General features: G+C 38.0%; 1 protein-coding gene across 4 annotated transcripts in view; it reads right to left on the reverse strand.

Annotated features, from left to right (window-relative positions):
• LOC121387322 (frizzled-5-like) overlaps positions 1-24,469 on the reverse strand; it is a 146,376-nt gene that overhangs the window by 16,295 nt on the left and 105,612 nt on the right. For 3 of the 4 annotated variants that reach the window (XM_041518345.1, XM_041518343.1, XM_041518344.1), the window contains exon 3: positions 5,957-6,014. The gene's annotated coding sequence lies outside the window, so the exon portion shown is untranslated. Of the gene's footprint in view, positions 1-2,173; positions 2,272-5,956; positions 6,015-24,469 lie in introns of those variants that run through there. The other variant, XM_041518346.1, reaches the window with a different exon arrangement.

Here is a 24,469-nt window from a genome sequence, read left to right on the forward strand (position 1 = left end):
AACAAAACAAACTTTAACTTTATCTATCTATCTATCTATCCTATTTATTTATTTATTTATTTGTTTGATGGTTTGTTTGTTTTTTGTTGCTTTTTTCTGGGGGAAAGGTTTTTTTCATTTGTTTGTATGTTTGTTTATTGTTGTTTGTTTTTGTTTACTTACTTACTTTTTTTTTGTATGTGAGTGAGCGTATATCGGTGGAAGGGTTGGGATTCATTTGTGACTGCGGGAACTTCTTTTTAGTGCAAATAGAGCCAAATCACTATGTATCTTTGTGTGCATATATATAATTTTTCACCCCAACTCATACTTCTTAAATTACTTCTATCTGTTTTGACGTAAGTGTACCCCAAATCGGTCTCTTGTTATGAAAATTAACCCGCATTTTGTAAATGTTGACATTTGCACACCTGTCTAAAGTTTGTGAACGCGTTAGTTCGTCTAACAATACTCTAATTGGTTCGCCACAATGGACGACCGTTCCTGTGAGCCACACGAGGTCTACTGGTGTCAGAACTGGAGTCAAACTGTTAGAAAACTTAACGATTATCACCAATTTTCTTGTCTACTTTGAACAGATTGCAGAAATGAACCGATAATGATTATGACGGTTTAAGTTTTCGAGCCTCTTGTTATTTCGTCTCGGATTTTTTGTTTTTATGGCAGGTGACATGCCACCAAGGGTCAAGGTCTTTTGTTAGCAGAAACTGCTAACGAAGCAAAACAATGTGTATTCATAAACACATTATCACCTCTTTTATCTGAATGTTTGGAACTGGTAGCTGATTAAATGTTACGTTGCTTAAGTCGTGTCAACATATTTTTCTACACCAGTTCTGTTTTTGAATATTTACTTTAAAATCGTCAAAATCACAATCATGAATATTATTGTCAGCATGATCACGATCATCATTAATCATATGATCAGCATTATAACTGTGATGATAATTATCATATTATTATCAATCATATGATCATTATTATTATCAAGCATATGATCAGCATTATAACTGATGATTATTATCATATTATTTATTATTTATCAATCATATGTTCATAATGAATATTATCATAATATTATCAATTATATGATCATTATTATTATCATATTATTATCAATCATATGATCATTATCATTATCATATTATTATCAATCGTATGATCAGCATCATATCTGTGATGATGATTATAATGCTGTTGTCATTCTTTATCGTGTATCATCGTCTGTCATATAGCAATAATTCAGTGAGGTGGTTTTGACGTTACACATATTTGTATTTATTTAATTAATTTACATGTATTTTTTTTTTTTAATTATTATTATTATTTACTTTTTTAAATTGATTAATGAATTTATTTATTCATTCATTCATTCATTTACTCACTTATTCATTCATGCATTCATTTACTCACTTACTCATTCATTCATTTATTTACTAATTCATTCATTCATTCATTTTTATTCATTCACTGATATTATACAAACTGATTAGATGATCTTCGAAAGTGATCTAATGTAAGGAAAGACACATACGAAGATTTTCGAATCATCTTATTTTATATGTTGAAAACCTCAGTGAGAATACTGACAAAAATGAATTAGGTTACAATTTGTTGTTATTAGATTATGAAATTTTCTGTTTAAACTATTATTAATGCAGTTGGTAAATTATATAATTTAATATATCTATTCTCAAATAAATAAATAAATAAATAATTTTACAATAAATTTTACAATAAATAAATAAATAAATAAATAAAATAAATAAAATAAATAAAATAAATAAATAAAATAAATAAAATAAATAAAATAAAATAAATAAAATAAATAAAGTAAAATGAAAAGCAAAATGTAAAGTAAAAGTAAAGTAAAAGTAAAACACAAAGTAAAATAAAAAGTAAAAACAAAAAGTAGCAAAAAGTAAGTAAAACAAATTGTAAAAATTAAAGTAAAGTAAATAAAAAGTAAACTCTAAAATCTTAACTAAACTTAAGTCACCTAAACACTAAAGTAATTTATAAAAACAGCTCGTAATATTATTACTCCGTAACATGAATCCAGTCTCAATAATATTATTTATACATGTATGTGCTCTAATGATGTCCCATTATATGTGCTTTTCTGATGTTCAAATTCCAAAAGTCTTGGTTACGTTGGTAAAGAAACCGTTACCTCCAGTTCACATGGCGGCGACAGATAAATTAAATCGTTACAGATTGGTCTCACTACACAGTTGCGCAATGTTGTTCTCCCGGCAAGCCACACCGAAGCCCCAACGAGAGCCGAGTTACGTTATTTTGTTTTGCAGTAATGGATTTATAATTTGCCGGCATTGTGTTGATGTGTGCCAACTAATCTTGTGTTGACAGTAGCCACGCCCCTTTGCTAATCATGTGACCAAATATTGACAGGTCTTTGGAATAATAATTGGATGGGATTACGGCGAGAAGTCTGCAGACGATAGGGTTAAACTTGGAGGAAAAGCGAAAGGCTGGGAACGATTAGGATAATGTTATGGGAAGGAAGGATTGGGAAGGGGTAGGATGGGCTGAGTTTTGGATATTTTTTTCAGGACAGACTTAAAAGACTTAAAAAGGGGGCAAAACACGGGTTGTTTTTGTTTGTTCGATTCAACCAATGTCTTACAACTGGTATATTAAAGCTGCAGTCCCTGGAATATTTTGAATTGACTTGTCTATCAGAAAGTGCATATAAAAGGTCCCAGTAGCGTACACATGATAAGGGGTTTTACCTCCCTCCGTCTCTGTTCCTCCTCCCCCCCCTCTCTATTTCTCTCTGTCTCTCTCCCACTCTCTATTTATCTATCTATCCGCCAGCCCATTCATTTATCTATCCATCTATTCATCTATTCATCCATCCATCCATTCATCTGTCCGTCCGTCCGCCCGTCCATCCGTCAGTCAGTCAGTCCGCCGTTCGTCCGTTAATCCGTATGTCTGTCTGTATATCTATCTACCTATATCTCATTATCTGGACCATGTAACGAAATTATCATAATATATGTAAGACACTAAACAGTCGCAGTGTAAAATGTGCAGAGGTGTTGTTAAACATTCATTTACTTATTATGACATTACGTTTTTAAAGGAACAGACCCTAGTTTCAATCTGTGAAAATTAACAATAACTTTAGTTAATATGCAAACCTGTAATACATTTATTTGGATAACGTTACAATTGAGTAAAACATTTGTCTGTGACTTTAAAATGGTGAAATACCCTCTAAAAATAGACTGACACTCGACTCCATAACTGTTACTTCTCAGACGCACGTGCGTTTTTTTAAAATATGAGAAATGCATTTTGTGATTTTAAAACACCAGGAGATGACCAAAACCACTTCGAATGTACGGAAATTGATAATCTAAACCATAAAATCTAAGTAAAAACTAGGGTATGTCCCTTTAACTGCTGAATTGTTTTTACTTTGTAGACGTCTTACTTTCCCCTTACCGGCGTCGGTGGCGTCGTGGCAGGCCATCGGTCTACAGGCTGGTAGGTACTGGGTTCGGATCCCAGTCGAGGCATGGGATTTTTAATCGAGATACCGACTCCAAACCCTGAGTGAGTGCTCCGCAAGGCTCAATGGGTAGGTGTAAACCACTTGCACCGACCAGTGATCCATAACTGGTTCAACAAAGGCCATGGTTTGTGCTATCCTGCCTGTGGGAAGCGCAAATAAAAGATCCCTTGCTGCCTGTCGTAAAAAAGAGTAGCCTATGTGGCGACAGCGGGTTTCCTCTAAAAACAGTGTCAGAATGACCATATGTTTGACGTCCAATAGCCGATGATAAGATAAAAAAATCAATGTGCTCTAGCGGCGTCGTTAACTAAAACAAACTTTACTTTTTCTTTTACTTTCCCCTTTACCAAATTTTGTATCCGCTCCTGGATATTAATGTATTTTTAACTCCTACGTAATTCAAGACCATTGTGTTTTATTTTGTCATTCTTTTAAGATGTGATTATTTATATTGTATATATGTATATCTTTCAGATTATTTCTAATGCTTTGAATGGGTTCGTTACCATAATCTGTATGTATTTTATTTGCTTCTAAGATATATATTATTTCTGCATAGTTATTATTACACACTTACAGAACGTAGTAACGTTACTGAACGAAATATAGAAATACATGTATTTGAAAACAAGTATCACACGAAAACAAAAGACATACGAAAACACGTTACACATCGATGATTATGGTCTATATAGTTGTGGGGTTTTTTTTTTCAAATTACAAAAATGCCTTAAAATAAAATAGAGAATTACAAGAAAACGAGTATGGCATTGATTATTTTCTGTATAATTAGTTAGAGAATATAATAATGCCATGAAACGAAAAGGGACAGGTCAAAAACTCGAAAATGTTTGCAAACCGAAACGTACGCAATCAAACAAAATATAGAATTGCACAAAAACAGGCATTAGGCTGCACCAAATCAAAAGATAAACAAAGACAAGTAACACACGGAAACAAATATCACACGAAAACAGGTATCACACGAAAACAAGTATCACACGAAAACGAGAGATAAACAAATAGGTGGTTATTATTTTATTCACTGCGTAATTACTTTAACAGAATACAATAATGCCATAAAACGAAATGTAGAAATGTACGAAAATAAGAGACACGTGAAAACACGTTACACTCTGCTGACACTAAACGAGCCCATGCGATCAGGGATTCGGCGTCGTGCTTAGCAAAGCAGCCCACACGCGCATGCTCGTGGGGCCCCGTGCGCCGCGGGGCACGAACGAGAGGCCTAGACAAGCGAGGATTGTGAGGGAAAGTGACCGCGCTGACTCAGAAGGATAATTTAGCACGCAAATATCTTAATAAAGGCACAATGACGTGGAGCGCATCACCCTTGCCAGTTTCCGAGTCACAGCCAGATACGTTTAATCCGAATTTCGCTAAAACTGGTCCGGTATGCGTGTGCTCATTTCGGGGAGATTGTCAAGATTAGTTAATAACGAGAATAGTGTAGCCGTGCATTAGCTATTGGCCGCAAACAAATACGATTATAATAAGGTTTCACAATAGGAACATTGGTTGACAAAAGTGATGCGGCATTAGTCATCGGAGGAAGTTACGAAACGACAAGAGTTTCCGATTGGAACAAATAGACTGATTCTTCGTGTACGTGTTACGCCACGCGAGTGATAATTATTCGGTGATGCAATACTTAACCATGAACATAATATAAAAATGTGTACAATGGTAGAGCATTCACTGAGATTCCTTGTGTCGTAGGATAGACCTACTTCCATCTCTCTCTCTCTCTCTCTCTCTCTCTCTCCTCTCTCTCTCTCTCTCTCTCTCTCTCTCTCTCTCTCTCTCTCTCTCTCTCTCTCTCTCTCTATATATATATATATATATATCTTTATCTTTTGTCTCTATTTGCGTTGTCAAATCAGTGCCACATGATCAATATATCAAAGAGCGTGGTACGTGTTGTCCTGTCTGCGGGGGAAGTGTATATAAAAGATCCCTATGTTATAATTAGAAAAACATTCCACACTCACTAACCGATGGTTAATAAATCAAGGTACTCTAGTGCTAATATTAAAGAAAACAAATGAACTTTGTTCTTCCTCCATGGGGACATGGGTGTGAACACATAGACTCTCCAAACACATCTTTTATTTTTACCATCGCATTTTATATTTGCCTGGCTACGCTAATGTGTTTTCCTTAAATACACGTAGAATTCCACTTTGAAAATTACTAAAACGATCGAAACCAACTATGATAATGTACCTTTAAAGGTTCTCCATTGCTAATGACTATGGAGGCGTGACTTTAGTCTCATCAGCCGTGTCTAAAATAAACAAAAATTACTTTTCGTTTCGCCGTAAATCTCAATTTTTAAGTCTCATTCTGTATTAAGTTTTACAAGAAAATATTGATCTGTATCATACTTACCAATAATTGATATTTTCCTACTTCCCAGCTGTCAAAAATAGATGAAACTTCACTGATTCTATAGAAAAAAAAGAAGAAAACAATATATATATTATAAATATATATTGTTCAATAACAAGTTAAGGCTACAATAAAAGAAATATTTGTTTTACGACCCTACCCCTATCCTTTATTTTAAGGAAACAGCCTATATGATGGAAGCTGAAAGTGATATGATAGAATACGATTGTACCATTAAAATTTGTTTAGTTTAACGACACCACTAGAGCACACCAATTAATCTTCAGTTAATGGGTATGAATTTTATTTATAACTCTGATACGAAGTCTTGAGAGGAAACCCGCTACATTTGTTTCCAGTAGCAGCAAGGAATCTGTTACATGCACTTTCCCACATACAGAACAGCACATACCAAGACCTTTGATATACCAGTCATGGGACACTGGTTGGAATGGGGAGGGGGTCAATGGGTCACCGAGGAGGTTCGATCTTACAACCAAAGCACCTCAGGCAAGCGCTCTACCGACTGAGCTAAGTCCCACTCTTAGTCAAATAACTCGTGAGAATAGTTTGTTTTGTCTAACGACACCACTGGAGCACATTGATTAATTAATCGTCGGCTACTGTATGTCTAACGTAGCCCAGTGGTAAAGCGTCCGCCTGATGCGCGGTCGGTCTAGGATCGATTCCCGTTGGCGGGCCCATTGGGTTATTTCTTGTTCCGGCCAGTGCACCACGACTGGTATATGAAAGGCCGTGGTATGTGCTATCATGTCTGCGAGATAGTGCATATAAAAGACCCCTTGCTACTAATGGAAAAATGTAGCGGGTTTCCTCTCTAAGACTATATGTAAAAATTACCAAATGTTTGAAATCCAATAGCCGATGATTAATAAATCAATGTGCTATAGTGGTGTCGTTAAACCAAACAAATTTTAACTGTGGAAATAATCATATGTTAGACAACAACTGGCCATAGTTTAAAACCGCTGGTCGGACCAGATCCTAATTATTAAAGCAGTGTCAAATATGTTAGGCTCTGGCTAATTTTTTTACCGTAAAATTACAAATTACACACACACACAAAATTGGTCATCAGCTTTAAAATGTATTGATAATTGAGAAAATTGCCGTGCTAAAAAAATAAGCCGTGAAAAAAATATTTTCCACGGCAGTGTTGCGGTTAATTTTTAGGAGATGAGTTTAATTTATAAGTTTTACTCAAAAATAGTTAACTGAGAAACTTGACCGAGAAAACTGAAAGTTCCACCGCAAAATAAATGCCGCGGAAACTTAAAACGACCACGGCAATCTCCGAGGTATTGCCGAGGTGTCGTTAAACAAAATTTTAATTTCCATCTTCTACATTCTAGATATATGAGCATATGTGCCGTTTGTCGTGTCGTTAAGTATAGCGTAATCAATAATGCAGTAATTTAGGACTTTTTTTCCCTGTCGTCTGCAACAATCCATATCGTAAGTAAACATAATTGTTATCTTGAAGGGTATTTTAATACATATTAGTGTACTTGGGTTTCGTACAACGATCATTCCATCCTAAAGTTGACAACTATGCAAATACAATGCCATCAATACTGATCCGTAGTCGACAGTGAGATATGTTTATTGAGTACAGGGTCGGTTCCAGAATTGTTTATAGGTGGTGTTTTTGTTATTTACATATTAATAATAACCGGTGGTTATTAAACTAGCAAGACCGTTTATTTTATAGTCTTATGTTTTGTTTTTTTGCGGGGTTTTTGGTTTGGTTTGCTTTGTTTTGGTAGTTTTTTCTTCTTTTTTGTTTTTGTTTGTTTTTGTCTGTTTGTTAGGTTTGGTTTTCGTTTTCGATTTTGTTTTTTCTTTCTTTTATTTTTTAGTATATTATTTTATTTACTTATTGTTTTGTTTGTTTTGTTTGTTTGTTGTTTATTTGTTTGTTTTGTTTTGTTTTTTTGTTGTTGTTTATTGGGGGGGAGAGTTTGTTGTTGTTGTTGTTGTTGTGTGTTGTTGGGGTTGGGAAACTCTTAGTTGGAGGAATGTTGGCATGAAGGTCATACGTTGCTAAAACAGAAGAGAGAGTTCATTGATAAGATAAGATATACCGTAAGATGTAAGATACTGCCTGAGAAGGGTGGTCGGGGAGTAGAACGGTGTATTTTAACACTGGAGCCAAGAAAGAAGTGAAAATGTGATCTTTAACTAAAGTTTAATCAATTCAAACTGTAACCTGTCTTTTACCAAATGTCGATGTGAATGAATGAATGAATGAATGAATGAATGTTTAACGACACCCCAGCACGAAAAATACATCGGCTATTGGGTCAAATGTCGATGTGGTAACATGGCCCGACACCGGACTACTGGACCACGAGACAGAACATATTCTATTAACTCGTATTACGTGGTGTACAAAAGCAAATAAAAATCAGTACAAAAAGATAAGATGAAAATCTGATTGAAGACATTTTATTTTCATTATTATAATTAAAGTCTGGAGGAGGAGGGGGCACGAGGGGCATGCCACCCCCATCACGCTTTTAAATATTAATTTTATAAAATCATACATACATAAATATACACACATACACACACACACACACACACACACACACACACACACACACCTATCTACCTACCTACCTACCTACATACATACATACATACATATCTCAATAGCTCAGAGCGCATCGTGGTTAGTCTTGCAATTTGCGGGCGATTCGGTGCCACAGGTTCGAGTCCCAACAACGGCATGGGACAATTTGTGAGGCCAGAAAGGATTTAATTATTCCCTGCGCCAGTGCGTTAATATCTATGTATGTAACAGTCAACCTCGACATTCATACAATATATAGATATTCATACATCAATACATACATAAATGCATTTATACATACATCGATCCTAGACCGACCGCGCATCAGGCGAACGCTTTACCACTGGGCTAGGTCCCGCCCCCAGGCTATTGGATGTCAAACAATTGGTAATATTTGACTCCATACCCACTTATCCACTACATTCTTCCATCAGACCTTAATCCTAAAAGAAGTGGTGGGCTGAATTTGAGTCTCCACTCTACCAATCTAGGGACGTAGCCCACTGGTAAAGTGCTCGCTTGATGCGCGGTCGGTTTGGGATCGATCCCCGTCGGTGGGCCCATTGGGCTATTTCGTGCTCCGCGACCGGCATATCAAAGGTCGCGGTATGTGCTGTCCTCCCTGTGGTATGGTGCATATAAAAGATCCCTAGCTACTAATGGGAAAAATGTAGCGGGTTTCCTTTTTAAGACTATATGTCAAAATTACCAAATGTTTGACATCCAATAGCCGATGATTAATAAAACAATGTGGTGTTGTTGAACTAAACAAACTTATTTTCTCTCTTCCAAATCATCACTATACTCCGCCCTCGCAATGCAAAAATAAAGAAAGCAATATTTGCACGTAAGATAACGACAAAATGTCGATGTGTCATTCAAAAAACTATAACACTTCAATTATTTATTCACGATGTTAGACGAAGCAGAGAATACAAAACAAACAGACAGGCTTTCTGTACGTTTAGCAGACGAACTGCTCAATAAGCGAGTGCGCGCGCGCGCAAGTTCGACAGCCGTCCGCTGAATGCGTTTCGCAGACGACACTTGGAAAGAACAGAAATGGGCGAGCAAAATCGTCACTATTGGTCGAATCGTAGACACATTGAAGCACTAAAGTATTTACGGGAGGCTGTCAATATTTGGAGAAGTTCGATTACTAATGAGACGATAAAGAGCAGGCGTCAAGGATATAGTGTTCCAAGGGAGGATTTATAGGGGAGGAGAGGGGAGGGGGGAGGTTAAGTGAATATGCTGGTATATACTTTTGCACATAATGCTCCTGTCTCTTTTTGCCTAAACCATAAAAAAAACACATAAAGACGTCGGAAGTGGATTGTACATTTTTTATCCTGAATCCAGGTGATGAAATGACTGGGGGGGGGGGGGGGGGGGTAGGGGAGTCATGGCGGCCAGAAACACATCTCCCAAAAATATCCAAAACATGTTTTATTTGGTTTAAGGTCTGGTGATCAGACAGGCCAATCCATATATGGATGCGTAATTTTCGGAATTTATTGTTTTTGCATATATCTAATTAAATTCCAACACGTGGTACTAGTATTTTGCGACGGTTTTTTTTAAAATTATTATTATTATTTTTTTTTTTTTTTTTTTTTTTTTTTTATATTGTTGCAGAGCTGCCAACCCCTAGCCACAAGTGAGAGTAGCATTCATGACAAGCTGAGCGTAGCAAATGATATTTAAGCGTAGCATGGTCGAATGTCATAAACAACAGCAAAAGAAAACACCAAATAGGCTAACACCAAATAACTACATAGTCATAGTAACTGCAAAAGACTGGGTCATGCTATTTTTAGCATAGATAACGCTTGTCGTCGGTTAAGGAATACGGACATACCCGAAATGTAACGAATGTTGTCAAATAAGTCGGGCGATTTGAACAGGATTAAGAATGACAAGATTTTTTTTTTAAAACGAGCATCGAAATGCAATAAACCCAAAATTAACTGTTGTGCGATGATGTGATCAATACTAAATTTGAATGCTTATATTCTTATTTCAAGTTAAAATTAAAATTACTCTATTCCTAAGTGGCATACGTTCACATGCAATTTTCTATATTCACGGCATGCAAGCGTAACATAACTAAAGAACAGTTCTTTGAAGGTTTTATAGTACGCAACACTGGGGTCGGCCTACAGTAAAATTACGTTTGTTATTGAATACATCTCACTATAACTGCTTTACAATGGTTTTTAATACGAAATTGTTCTTTAATATGTTGGGGGGGGGGGGGGGGGGGCGGGAAGCCACAGAAATGAGGAATTCAGTTTAGTTACTGTATTCCAACATTACGTCCAATGTTTAGTATAATTGCCAGAAATCGCCCGCTTTTCAACTGTACTCTGTAGACCTATAATTTGTAATAAAGATGAAATGTATACGCTTGGCAAATAAAACATAATTCGTTAGTAGAAACTTTGGCCAAATACACTAATCATCCAGTTATGTTTATCTGTTGCAAACGTTATTACTGGTTTTCATTAGCGTATCATACTGGATTTTTTTTCAACTGAGCGTAGCAATTTGGGTATGAGCGTAGCAGCGTAGCAAACGTCGACTAAGCGTAGCAAACTACGCCCAAAGCGTAGCACTTGGCAGCTCTGATTGTTGCTTTATTTTTCTTGGTGGTAGGTTGGGGAGGGTATAAGTTTATGTACAGTTTACTTTTTAAACATATTCAAGCTCATATTCAATTTATGTTCAAATATGATGTCCTTGACACACATCGCTATATGTGCACTTTATATCCATGACAGCTGGTAAATGATCAGGGCCGTAGCTACTGGAGGGCGGGGGGGGGGGGGGGGGGAGGGCAAGGGGGCATTATAGAAACTTAAAGAAAATTCTCTTCTTAACCGTTTAACGATTTTTAATCTATTAACTCTAGCCACGGCCCTGATGATTGGTTGCTGGTAGGCTAGTTAGTGAGAGTTAAAATCAAATGTGTTTTATTTAACGACACTACTAGAGCTGACGGAATGGTTAGCAAGAGAAAGGTCGGTATAGTATTAATACACCTCCCCATTGAACCGTTGAAACTTACTCTGTGTTGGAGCCAATACCGGGATCCGAACCCAGTACCTACCAACTGTTTTAAACCCGATGACTGACTTAATTACCGCGATTTCTCGTTCCAGCCAGTGCACCACGACTGGTATATCAAAGGCCGTGCTATGTGCTATCCTGTCTGTGGGGTGGTGCATATAAAATATCCCTTGCTACTAATGAAACAAATGTAGCGGGTTTTTTCTCTATGACTGTGTCAAGATGACCATATGTTTGACGTCCAGTAGCCGATGATTAATAAATCAATGTGCTCTAGTGTTGTCGTTAAACAAAACAAAATTATTCTTGCTAATTACCGCATCACGAAGACCAGGTTCTTTCACCCTGTCCGGTCCAGCCGTCATACCGTTAATCCGTTCTACGGAGCATGCTCACTGGTGCGGAAGTGTCCGCGTGCACGTGACAGAGCGAACACGACCCCGCATCCTGCACGTGATTTCGAGTGACGCGAAGCAGCAAACTCAATTGTGTCTGGTGCCCAGTCATTGCTAGTCCAGCCCTGGGCGCGTGCGACTCATCAAGACACTCAGATGACACGGGAAAAATGTCGGCCATTTTTAATGTCAAAATCCGCCAAAAACAAAACATCAAAAAACTTTCACTAAAAGCTGTTTCTTTGTCAATCTAGGTGCTGTGATTTTAGGCATGGAACTGTGTTATGTTTCCGGTGTTAAGAAGAGGTAGAAAGGTCAACCATTTTGTTTCTTTCTTCTTCTTTTCGAGGGGAGGGGGGGGGGGGGGAGGGTTGGTTGTTGTTGTTGTATGGGGTTTTGGGGGTTTTTTTTTTGTGGGGGGGGGGTCGGTGTTCTTGTTGGGGGGGGGGGGGGGATTTAATTATAAAATGTAATTCTAAATCTGATTCCAGCTATTTCCAATAAGCATCAAAACCCTTCAAAATTAGAATAACAAAAAAAAAAAGGCTCAGTTAAAGTTTGTTTTGTTTAACGACACCACTGGAGCACATCGATTAATTAATCATCGGCTATTTGATATTTGTACTTTCCCACAGACAGGAAAACACATACCACGGTCTTTGTCCAGTTGTACTGCACTGATTGGAACGAGAGAAAAAACAATCAGCAAGAAAAAAAAGAATATTACTAATGATGAAATGGATGACTGTGATGATATTGATGGTCACTGTGATGATTTATTCTTAAGCGTATGTTCAAATATCACTCAAGCACGATGTCCTGGGTTTTCAATACAGATACGTGGATAGAGGTTAATGTGTCAGTGTTAAATTTTAAAATAATTAATTTATTTATTTATATATTTATTTATTTTTGGCTACCTGGTGTTTTTGAAGGTGATCGAAAAATCAATTTCCTTTAACTTTAAATCGAAGACTACCATTATCATCATCACCAACATCATCATCGTCGTCGTCATCGTTTATCGTCATTATTTATTTATTTATTTATTTATTTATTTTGAAGGCTGCCGATTTAAAGCAATAGATTTTTTTATTGTGCACTCTACCATAAACAGGACAGCACATACCACGGAATTTGTAATACCTATTGAGGCGGGATGTAACACGGTGGTAGAGCGCTCGCCTAATGTACAATGGGATGTAGTAATGGACTGACATTTTATATTTTTAAACATATATTCCTTTCTTTTCCAACCCCGCCTAGGTTCCTCCCCTCCACACCCCCACTTAATACTATCTGAAATTATCCCCCACGTTAATGTCTCATACGAACTGGTGCAAAAGATTCCCGTCAATAGGAATTATAGACTTTGTGTTTTTATTGTTACATACATGTAAACACCAACTACTTCTATTTTCGTCTAAGGTTGGTCCGCGTCGTATGTAGAAGGAAATACGGTATTGATCAGGCGGCGAGTTCTATGGTGTCAAAACGGTACTTGTCCGCCTATCTACATGTCACAAAGAAATTGCTTACCCGCTGAACTCTGGGTAAGTAACTGTTTACAATGAAGCGACATCTTGGAGGAATAGAAGCATGAATGGAGTCTAGTTTTTAACAAATGGCAAAATGCACGACATAGTCTTGGTGTCAAAATCGCAGCCAGTTTGACATGTTTGGTCACAGAAGTGACAGATGTGTCCTTGAATGAACTCACGTGCGAAATGACTAATATTTCAGGCGCAGATTCAAGGGGCATGGTGCTGAGGGCAGGCGCGTGTGTGTATGTGTGCAAGGGGAGGTTTCAGGGGCTCCGTGCGTATTTTCTTCTCATTTTTTCTTCAGTATAGTACATACATACATACATACATACATACATATATATATACATATACATACATATATATATATATATACATATACATATATATATACACATACACATACACATACACATATGTATGCATGTGTGTATACATATGTAACATAAAATTCACCCTCAACTGAGAGGATTCGCATTACGGACTCTCCGCGCCCTACAACTGAGAGGATTCGCATTACACTCTCCGCGCTCTACAACTGAGAGGATTCGCATTACGGACTACAACTGAGAGGATTCGCATTACGGACTCTCCGCATGTGTGCATACGGACTCTCCGCGCTCTACAACTGAGAGGATTCGCATTACGGACTCTCCGCGCTCTACAACTGAGAGGATTCGCATTACGGACTCTCAGCGCTCTACAACTGAGAGGATTCGCATTACGGACTCTCAGCGCTCTACAACTGAGCTAATAGGGAAATTCCCACTAGCTACTGCCAGTAGGAGCACTTTATATCAACAATACCACACACACACAACAAGACCCCTCTACAACTGAGCTAATAGGGAAATTCCCACTAGCTACTGCCAGTAGGAGCACTTTATATCAACAATACCACACACACACAACAAGACCCCTCTACAACTGAGCTAATAGGGAAATTCCCACTAGCTACTGCCAGTAGGAGCACTTTATATCAACAATACCACACACACACAACAAGACCCCTCTAAAACCTTCGCTCGCCACGGGACAGACCCCCCCCCCCCCCCCCCCCGAATAATTTCCAGCGAACGCACCTAGGATGCGTGCACCGCACTACCTCCCCGGAACTACAAAGTACCATAGGAACCATTAGGTTCGTGTAACGGAATTACGGAAGTTTATAGGGGTGGGGTTCGAGTCCTGCTCTCCAGGAATTTATATTGGGGAAAAAAAGAAAATTAAGCAGGGAGCCTGACCATTATGTAATAAATGATTTTGTACTTTGGAATACCGTAGAAGCCCTTTTTGTAATTGCAGACCCACCCCACCTCACCCCAGAGAAATCCTGGAACTGCTGTGTATTATGAGCTGTCAGAAAAGAAACCAAGATGTTCTTTTATAAATGTTCATTCATTTCATTTCAACTTATTGTCGCGCTTATATCCAGTTAAGGTTCAAGCACGCTGCCCTGGGCACACGCCTTAGCCACCTGGGCTGTCTGTCCAGGACAGTGGGTTAGTTGTTAGTTGGTTAGTGGTTAATGAGAGAGAAGAGGATGTATTGGCCTTACACCTACCCATGTTTTGCCCCTTAAGAACTCGCTCTGGATTGGAGCCGGTACCGGGCTGCGAACCCTGTACCCACCAGTTTAACCACTGCGCCACCGAATGTGAATAGTTTCTCCATGACAGTTAAAGGTGCATTCTCAAACTTGCAAGTGCTATATTTAGCTTCTTTTTTTTTCTTTTTTTTTTAAATTTTTTTAAAATTTTTATTCTAGTCCCTCATTTACATAACACACAACTCATGCTGAGGACAAAACATGTATATATATATATACATACATACAAACTATAAAAACATGTATATATATATACATTCAAACTGTATATATATATATATATATATACATGTTTTTATAGTTTGTATGTATGTATATATATATATATATATATATACACACATACAAACTATAAAACATATATATATATATATATATATATATATAAAATATATATATATATATATATATATATATATATACATACAAACTATAAAAACATATATATATATATATATATATATATATATATATATATATATATATATATATATATATATATATATTTATTTATATATATTTATACATATACATACAAACTATAAAAATCATAAACAAAGCAAGATAAATGACACAATGATTTATAAATGTAATATTTAAACAAATTTAAATGTTTTATTAAACAACGCACTCAACACATTTCATTTACGGTTATATGGCGTCCTGACATGGTTAAGGACCACACATATATTGAGAGAGGAAACCCGCTGTCGCCACTTCATGGGCTACTCTTTTCGATTAGCAGCATGGGATCGTTTATATGCACCATCCCACAGACAGGATAGGACATACCACGGCTTTTGTTAAACCAGTTGTGGAGCACTGGCTAGAACGAGAAACAGCCAAATAAATGTAATAAAAGTAAGCTGTTATGGTTTCTGCCAGGCTAGTGTATACACGAGTATTTAAATATTTACTTGTAAACACTCCATACTAATATAATCCACACATACTTTTTGGTCATTATGCCTATTTAACAATACTTAACAATATTTCATCTCTTATATGCTGTATCTGGAGGTAAAAAAAAAAAAAAACATTTTTCCTCAGAATACTGACTAAAAGTAGTAAGTACACATAAAGGCGTAAGTTCCAATTTTTGTAGAGGGGAGGGGTGGGGGGGGGGGGGGGTCTGATGTTTGCCCAAATTAAACAAAAATGCCCGAATCAGGATAACAATTACAGTATTCATATCACAATTACTGCCAAACAGCCAAATATAGGGTTGCAAATGACCTCCGTGTTGACCAACCAAATTGAATAGACCGCATAGGATTGTGGGTAGACACTGAGTGTAAAATATGTACGTAAAAGTTAGGTAGATAGGTAGGAGCTAACTGGCACATTCAGAGCAAGCCTGTCATGGGCGCAGGTATCGACTTTCGCGGGTTCCTCTGTCCAAAAGTTTGTTTGCTTTGTTTGACGACACCGCTAGAGCACATTGATTTATTAATCATCGCTATTGGATGTCAAATATTTGGTAATATACCAGTCGTGATGCACTAGCTGGAACGACAAATAGCCCAATGGGTCCACCGACGGGGATCGATCCTAGACTGACCGTGCATCTAGCGAGCATTTTACTACTGGGCTTCGTCCCGCCCCCAACTAAGAAAAACGCATAAATGACGTGAAAGAAGCCGATGTGTGTTGCTGTTAAAATTCAGCGTGGTAAATACATACAATAATCGTGATTGTCTCATCCATAGTTCTCATCATTTTGTAAAATGTCAGACGCGGATCCAAAAAATTTTGCGGGGTTGGTGGAGGGGGGGGGGGGGTGGATTACAATTTAACAACTCAGACGGAAGGTGAACGCACTTTAAAATAAGTGAAAAGAAAAAAAATCGTATTTAGTAGGGGTGGTCCAGACCCTCCTTCCAACAAACCCCCATCCACCTCACCCCACCCGGATCCACGCCTGAATGTTTTGTTCCGTTCTGTGAGTAATGAAGAAAAAAAAACACCCGCTGACAGCTCGAGTTGGCGTCAAATTTGTGATACAGATTACATGGTGTACAGAAATTCCGACAGCCTCTCAATGGGGAACATGAGAATCGAGACTCGCTACGTCAGCTAACCGTGGAGCCGCCATTGTGCGCGCGCAACGAGCCGAAACGCTACGAGGCTCGTTCATTGAAAATACATGGAGCTTGTCTGACACGAACAAACATAATCGAACTAATGCCCAATAATCACCCATAATGCTTTAAATTAGGTTGGCAGGAGTAAATTAAGATCGGCGAATACGAGGACTACTTGTTATAGGCGGACGCGATTTTCTATTCTCTCTGTGCTCCCGTTTCACAGCGGCGCAGTGAAGAGAGGCGCGTTCTGATTGGCCGGTCGCGAATCGTTCTGTTGATGGGGTTTCGGACCCCCTGTGGAGGTGTAGAGTTTTCACATCTGGACGGGTTCGAATCTGCACTTCACGGTTGTTAATGAGGTCGAGGGTTAATTAGGAACAGAGCTGAATAAGAGATGTCGAAAGAATTTTTCAGATTTTTCTAAACATTTTAAAAAAAGATAAAGAAAAATCACGTATTTAAATTAAAGGGGCGGTCTCAAAATTGTATAATTATCAAAATATGTATTGATTTGTCTTGTGAAATGTAAGGATCGATCGTATCTTGAATTACACGCAGACAAGTAATTCCATTTACCTTTATTTATAAGCTTGCATTATTACAGTATCGAATAAGGGCGACTGACTGAATAACGCGTGACGTCACAGTTTCAAGTTAAATGACATCTTCATATTAACAAAATAACTGGATGTTATTTTAATGGATATGCAATAAAAAGATTTTTTATGTAGTGATATTTTTCGCCAATGATTCTTAAGAATGATTTCTGTTTACGCTGAGAACAAGACATTGTAATTTTGATATTCTTGAGATAATTATACAAAGGTAAATTATAGTTATTGGTGACAAATTCATAAAACAAATAGCAAAACATAAAACTTGCAACTTTGATAATGCACCTTTAAAATTTTCAGAATGTGACAATGGGCTATTTCTCGTTATACCCAGTGTTTCTGGTCATCTTGGTGTTTCTAATACCACAAAATGCATTTTTCATATTCTGAGAAGTAACGGTTATGGAGTCGCATTTTAGTCTACTTTAAGAGTATTTCAACGTGATAGACTCTTGTTTTACTCTGTTGTATCCACATTTGTTACATGTTTGTAAATTAACCAAACTTAGTGTCCATGTTTACGGGTTGAAACTAGGGTCCAGGTGTAAAATATGCCTTACTTTTTAAGAAAAACTAGGGTCGGTCCATTTAATGCAAACCAGCACTGAACGGTTTAATAATATAGTATTACGGTCGATGGTTTAACTACTGTGTCATGAGGTCGGTAAATGTATGGGTTTTTTTTAACCCGCCCCTTTAATCGATGACGTCTACTGTGGGAGTTATTCGTGATCATTTCTATTTATGATTGACATTCCCCACTACTAAATGCGTCCCGCCCACTGAATTAGTTTATAAGATTTCCAATAACAAAATTCTGGTGAACATACAAATACTTTAGCATTATCAATTTATTATGGATGTCCGCTGAGCAAAACTGGGAGTAGGTGTGGGGAAGCAAGGAAGGATCATATCATATGTGTAAATGCTAAACAAAAAAGATGAATAGCGTTGTGAGACCCTCACGACACAAAAGTTAAAAGTTTGTTTTGTTTAACGACACCACTAGAGCACATTGACTTATTAATCATCAGCTATTTGATGTCAAACATTTAGTAACTTTTTACTCATAGTTTTAGAGGAAACCCGCTACATTATTCAGTTAGCAGCAACAGATCTTTTATATGCACTTTCCCACAGACAGGACAGCACATATCACGGCCTTTGATATACCAGTCGTGGTGCACGTGTGGGGTGGGGCATAGCACAGTGGTAAAACTCTCGCCTGATGCGCGGTTGGTCTATGATCTATCCCCGTCTGTAGGCTCATTGGGCTATTTCTCGTTCCAGATAGTGCACCACGACTGGTATATCAAACGCCTTGCTATGTGCTACCCTGTCTGTGGGATGGTGCATATAAAGGATCCCTTGCTACTAATGGAAAAAATGTATAGCGGGTTTCCTCTCTAAGACTATGTCCAAATTACCAAATGTTTGACATCCAATAGCCGATGATTAATAAATCAATGTGCTCTAGAGGTGCCATTAAACAAAAGATACTTTAAACTTTGATACCGCCTCCCCTTCCGCCCATTGGGCTATTTCTCGCTCCAGCCAGTGCACCACGACTGGAATATCAAAGGCCGTGGTATGTGCTATCCTGTCTATGGGATGGCGCATATAAAAGATCCTTTGCTGCTAATCGGAAAGAGTAGCCCATGAAGTGGCGACAGCGGGTTTCCATCCTCAATATCTGTGTGGTCCTTAACCATATGTCCGACGCCATATAACCGTAAATAAAATGTGTTGAGTGCTTCGTTAAATAAAACATTTCCTTTGCCTCCTCTTCCCTCGCGACTAATCGAGGCCGCTCGGGAAATTTGTCGTAGTTTTACGATTACGATCAATAAGAACCGCGGCAAATGTACATTATTACGTCTAAAGAGAATTGATCTTTCTTTTCACGTCAAGCAAGATTACTTATAACGTAATCCCCATCTGACCGAATTCCAGAGGTCTTTAGAAATCAGATTCTCAAGGAGTATCTCTTTTTTCTCGTCTTTAATATGAGTGGGAATGGGTCAAAGACAGATTGACAGATGTATACGGAAATCAGCGAGATGGCTACGTAAACACTCGAGATAGCCCGACGTACACCGAGATAGTTCGACACCACTCGGAACTTCATGAGCGATTTTGACTGATGGCTACATATTTGGAATTTCCGTAGATTCTAGTGTGTACGAACCCTCCAAATTTAGCCACCACTTTTCTAATATAATTTCACGTTCTTCTATCAAGACTAATGAAATTACGTCACGTGTTATATTGGACGGCACCTTTGGTATTATTTGGTATTGGAATTGCGATTGGCTTATTAAAGTTCACGACGATTGGTTCCTGAATATAAAAAAACGTGGTATTCGCTATTTTATAAATGGGGAAATGCATTAAAAAAAAGAGTTCATTCAGATGAAGTGTTGAAAGAAGCACATATTCGACACCCAATAGCTGCAGTTTAAGAATTGTTCAGAGGTGTGTTATTTGTTTCCCTTTCATACTTGGGTTTTATTAATTTGCGCATACACATTGAATTCCACTTTGAAAATTGCGAAAATGAACGAAATCAACTGCGATAATGCACCTTTAATGATACACCATTGTTAATTACTATAAAAGCTTTCATTTTCATTAGTGTTAAAGTCAATAATAACAGTTCCCGAAGGAAGTACCTTTTTTATTGTACATAAAATGTAGTTTAAGCTATTACATGCACAAGGAAGACCAAAAAAATATTGTATTTGCAAGAAATAATCATTTAAAAACAAAAAACGTTTTGAGTAAAAAGTATTGTGTAATTTAACATTGCTAAAGCAGGAATAAGCTCAACTAATTTACACTGCTTAATAAATGGGGGTTATTATCTTTAAAAAATATTTTTACTTTCGACCGCCCCTCACCCACTTTAAAAATTGCCGGATCCATCTCTGACATTCTATCTACTGGTTGTGACTATTGGTTTACCTCGCAGCTGTGCCGTTCTAAATAGAAAGGATTAGCAAACCGTTTTCAAACACATTAATGCCATTAGTGCTTATTTGTGTACAGATGAGCTTGAAAAATGTATCCAGATAGCAAATTGCTCTTAATGCTATCCAGATTGGTCCAATTTCTGTTGGGGTTTTTTTCTGTTGTTGTTTTTTCATTCGTCTGAGTCGAGCGTATGACTCTGTGGGAAATGTCCAATATCCGAAAGGAGAAGAAAAAAGGAATGTTTGTTTAACGACGTCTCGGTATATTTTGTAAACTAAGGTTATTTCGTGTCTAGTGGTTATTACGATATTTGGCAGAGAGAGAGAGAGAGAGAGAGAGAGAGAGAGAGAGAGAGAGAGAGAGAGAGAGAGAGAGAGAGAGAGAGAGAGAGAGAGAGAGAGAGAGAGATTGATTGATTGATTGATTGATTGATTGATAATAAAACAATCAAACAAAACTATACAGAGAGAAAAGAAAAAAGGGAGGGGTAGAGGGAGAGAGAGACAGAGACGGAGAGAGATTGATTGATCACCAGAGGAAAACTGTCATCATCACCAAAATAGTCATCACCACCATCATCGATATCAACATCACAATAATTTTTACCACTACCATCAGCAGCACCATCCTTACCACTACTACTTCACTATCATCAGCGTCACCGTCATCATCATAATAACCACCACCACCATCATCATCATCATCATAATCATCATCAATACTACTATCACCATTACAATCATCATCAGCACACCCTCTCAACTTGTTCTTTTATCCAGTCCTATTAATATTTATCACAAACACACGTCGCCAACTTCCATCTACACATTCTCTTGTGCTGTCAAAACTAATCCACATCCTTTGTAAGCCCCATCTCCACCCCCACCTTCCACCTCCCCCTGGCTGGCCAGGTCAACGGTCTTCATTAGTGTGGGTCCAATTAGTCCGGCTATTAGCTGGCGGATTTGTCATCTGTCCGAGATGCCCAGCGGCCTCTTACTTTCACGAAATGGCGCCCGGGCCTTCCATTATCTTCACGTCCAGATCTGATTGGCGATGACGTCTCGTGTCCACAATGGACCCTCGCTAATAAGCTTGTCACTTTTATAAGACGCCGCTTTGTAACCCTTCGAGATGGTATTTCTTTGCCCCAGATCCCCCAAAACCCTTAGCCGTCCCTCTAAATTCTCTAGTCGAGTTGTCAGTTTTAAAAGACGCATATTTGCGATAGTATCTCTACCTCCCCTCTCTTTTCCCAGCATTTCATATTGGCCGTAGCTAGTGACATTTGTCCCTTTGAATAAATGTTCTGATCTATAGTCTGGCCGAATAACAATAAAGAAATTAATGCAATTTGTAACATTAAAGATGGTATTTCTTTGATCCTCATGTACACCCTTCGTCCTCTCCTGGCACTGTAGTCCAGTTTGATGAGCTTATCGATTTAAAAAAAAAAAAAAAAAGACAGACAGACAAAACAAAACAGGAAACGCTTTCACAATGATTCTATTCAGCTATTTTGGGCTAGTTATGACCTTGACAACCACCATTCTAGTTGGGTTTTTTAGTTCTCGATGGTCGTTCGCTGTCTATCAATCATTTGGCACGTGCTGATATCCACAGAAGGTTCAAGCACGACTTTAGGCACTTCCCAGTTTTCGTACGGAATGTGTCCAAAACAGGAGTCGTTAACTAATCAACGTATCAGTTTAAAGGAACGGTGTCCCTTTTTTAAATCACAAAAACCGTTATCCCAACACGTGGTCATTAGTGGATAAACTGTACACTGTTAAAAAAAAGGGACCATGCGTCTTTAACTGATTTAAAGGGAAGGTGATGGAATAATAAGAGCTATGGATTTTGGTTATTAAAAAAAGGAGGGAAATGTCCAACTATCCATACACCTGCTATACATTCAAAATAACATGTGCACTCTGTCACCTCTGCGTGATGTATACTGTTAGTCACTCGTCGTGCCGTCTGCACAATTAATGGAAAGGAACGTCTACTGATCAGCGAGAAATGGTAATCAATGATAACACGTTGAATCACATCATTGTCATTAGTCACTGGTTAAATACATCGCAGTCGTCAAACCACGCTGCACGCGCACCATTTTTACAGACCCGTGGACTGTTACGTCATCGACCACCTGATTTTAATCAAAATAACCAATCAAACAGTTAGGATATCTATGCGTTTCCATGGCGTCAAGTGTGTCTGTCAAGTGGGTGAAATGCACAACGTGGCATTTGCCTGACGGCATTACGTCACGAACATTGTTCCGTCTACAGTACGTAACGGTGATAATTACGCTAATCAAAATTTGAACATTTCTCTCTTGAGTAAAGTTAAGGTTTGTTTTGTTTAACAACACCACTAGAGCACATTGATGTATTACTCATCGGCTATTGGATGTCAAACATTAGGTAATTGTGACATATAGTCTTAGAAAACCAGCTACATTTTTACATTAGTAGCAAAGGGATCTTTTGTATGCATCATCCCACAGACAGATGTAGCTCAGTCAGTTGATTGCTCGCTTGAGGTGCTTGCGTCGCAGGATCGAAACACCTCGGTGGATCCATCCAGCGGATTGTTTGGTTTTTCTCGTTCCAACAAGTTCACCACAATTGGACAAAGGCCGTGGTATGTACTACCCTGTCTGTGGGAAAGTGCATATAAAAGATTCCTTGCTTCATTAGGAAACATGTAGCGGGCTTCCTCTGATGACTACGAGTCAGAATTACCAAATGTTTGACATCCAATAGCTGATGATTAATTAATCAATGTGCTCCAGTGGTGTCGTTAAACAAAACAAACATCCCACAGACATGATAACACATACCATGGTTTTTGATATATCAGTCGTGATGCACGGGCCACATTTCAAACTTCAATCTTGAATATATTTATTTTATTTAATCATTCAAAAGAGCTCATCTACGTTGATTTTTTTTACAATGAAACATCATTCCTTTGGCCATAGTCGCTGTTACACAGTGACTGTTGAATCATTTCAGAGGCGGATCCGTAGGGGATCCCTAGGAACGATATCAGATGTTTTGAGGGGGGTGTGGGGGGAAGGGGTGTGTGTGAAGGGGTGGGGGCATAATTTCTAGTGGATGGGGCACAGTGTCTAGTGAGAGGGCACAGTGTCTAGTGAGAGGGCAGTGTCTAGTGAGAGGGCACAGTGTCTAGTGAGAGGGCACAAGCCAGATTTTTAACCTTATTTAAAGTGACAGACCCTAGTTTTTAAAAACTACGACGTATTTTTTACTATTAAAGCCGTTTTTAGTAATTTAAATTAGGAGTACTTACATTTCATTATTTAGAATATTCATTTTCGTACAATGGTACAGTGGTACAGTGGTACAGTGGTACAGTGAAGTGGTTCTGGTCATCCAGGTTTTTGTAATGACCCAAAATGCATTTTTCACAATTCTAATAACGCACGTTCGTGTGAGAAGTAATGGTTATCGAGACAGGCTCTAGTCTATATTTAGGCGATATTTGCAGGTTTAAACATCACACACTTCAACATTTCTCCATTATAACCGTATCCAAATGTTTTGCAGGTTTGTAGATTAACTAAACTTAAGTGTCCATCTTCACAGGCTGAA

This window comes from Gigantopelta aegis, chromosome 13 (genome assembly GCF_016097555.1).
Source record: "Gigantopelta aegis isolate Gae_Host chromosome 13, Gae_host_genome, whole genome shotgun sequence".
Taxonomy (NCBI): domain Eukaryota; kingdom Metazoa; phylum Mollusca; class Gastropoda; order Neomphalida; family Peltospiridae; genus Gigantopelta; species Gigantopelta aegis.